This window comes from Trichechus manatus, unplaced genomic scaffold (genome assembly GCF_000243295.1).
Source record: "Trichechus manatus latirostris isolate Lorelei unplaced genomic scaffold, TriManLat1.0 scaffold00082, whole genome shotgun sequence".
NCBI lineage: Eukaryota > Metazoa > Chordata > Mammalia > Sirenia > Trichechidae > Trichechus > Trichechus manatus.
In genome coordinates, this window is record NW_004444018.1 from 10,884,401 (window position 1) to 10,886,002 (window position 1,602).

The window sequence follows — 1,602 nt, forward strand, 5'->3', positions numbered from 1 at the left end:
TTGCTTTTTTCCGCTTCTTTTGATTTCTTCCTTACCTCTCACCACCTCCCCCTCCTTTCGCTCAAATACCTGGCTCCGTGCTCCATCTTTGCTTCTTCCTGAGCAGCTACAGAGCTCTGGTAATTTGTGATATAAGCTTTCCCACTCCCTAACCTTCTTCACTCACACTCGGCCCCCTCTGCTTCCCACGGACACAGTCTCTTGTCTGAGAAAAACCGGCTGCTTGGATTCCACCGGCCTGCACTAGCTGGCTCTCTGAGTGCCATTTGTTGGCTACTGGTGTTGCTTTTTTTTTCCTGCTTCTTTTGATTTCTTCCTTACCTCTTACCACCTACCCCTCCTTTCACTCAAATACCTGGCTCCGTGCGCCATCTTTGCTTCTTCCTGAGGGGCTGCGGAGCTCCGTTCGAGTGTGGAGCTGCTTCCCGGTCTGGGCTACCGCGCTGGTGGGATCCTGGGGCTTTTGTTGGTTTGTTTGTTTTGAACTGTTGGTTTGTTTTCTTTTCCTTTTCTTGACTTGGGAGCCCTTTCTGGCCAGGCGGTGCTGCGTGGCAAGGAGACTACGCCCTCGGCTTGCACAGACATGCAGAGGGATCCCTGAGGACATTTCTTTCTTCGCTGCTTTTTTTTTTTTTTTCTGTTTTTTTCTATTTTTGGGGGGCTTTTCTTGTTCTTTGTTTTTTTAATTTGTTTTGTTTTCTTTTCCCTCTTTTTCCCTTTTTCTCTTTCTTCATTACTCAGTTTCTCGTCTCTCCGTATCTTCCTTCTCTTTTTGTTCCCTGAATACCTGGCATTGTATACCTCTATGCCTTCTAGCCAGGCTGTACTGCAACACCTGGGAGCGACTTCCGGAGACCTCATAGCTGCACCTGTGGGATCCCTGGGAACTTTGCGGTTCTTTAACCTTTCTGATTTTTATTTATTCATTCTTTTCTTCCTCTTCCCCTTTCTGTTTTTCTCCCTTTCATAGTCTCTCATCTCTCCACTCCAATGGCAATCTACCCTAGCATTCTTTTTTGTTTGTTTGTATGTTTTTGGCCCCTGTTCCTCTCTCCTCTCTCCCATATCCATCTCAGCTCCACACATAACAATCTCCCCACTACATCCTGCCTACCTGCACTGTGTGCTTAACATTACACCACCAAGCAGCACAGGCAGGGCCTACTGGAACCTGCCTTGCACTGATTACTGACCCGCCGTGGTGGCTATAGTAAGTGCCACAAACAACCTGTCCCAGTAACCCTTCTTCAGCTAGACCTGCCCTGCCATACCATATCTGAGTGACTGACCCTGACAGCTGGAGAAGGAGGCGAAAAGTATTGTGGCCACAAATGAGCAAACAACAAAGAACACACAGTCCGTCTGCTCAGACATAGTCAAATTTAAAAAAAAAAAAAGGGACGAAACAAACAAATCTATAGTCAATAAACGAGCAAAATAACTACTGAATGCCCCGAAGACAGCAGACAATATCAAAATATTTACAAAAACAGGACAGTGGTTCCAGTAGGCGTCCAAAATAAAACACCAGATGAGTTTCCAGTGGAAGAAAATGCACTAGAACTACCTGATAGGGAATTCAAATCTCTAATACTCACAATT

At 45.9% G+C, this 1,602-nt stretch overlaps 1 protein-coding gene across 10 annotated transcripts in view; it reads left to right on the plus strand.

Annotated features, from left to right (window-relative positions):
• ERCC6L2 (ERCC excision repair 6 like 2) overlaps positions 1-1,602 on the plus strand; it is a 194,914-nt gene that overhangs the window by 133,105 nt on the left and 60,207 nt on the right. The gene's annotated exons all lie outside the window — the stretch shown is intronic.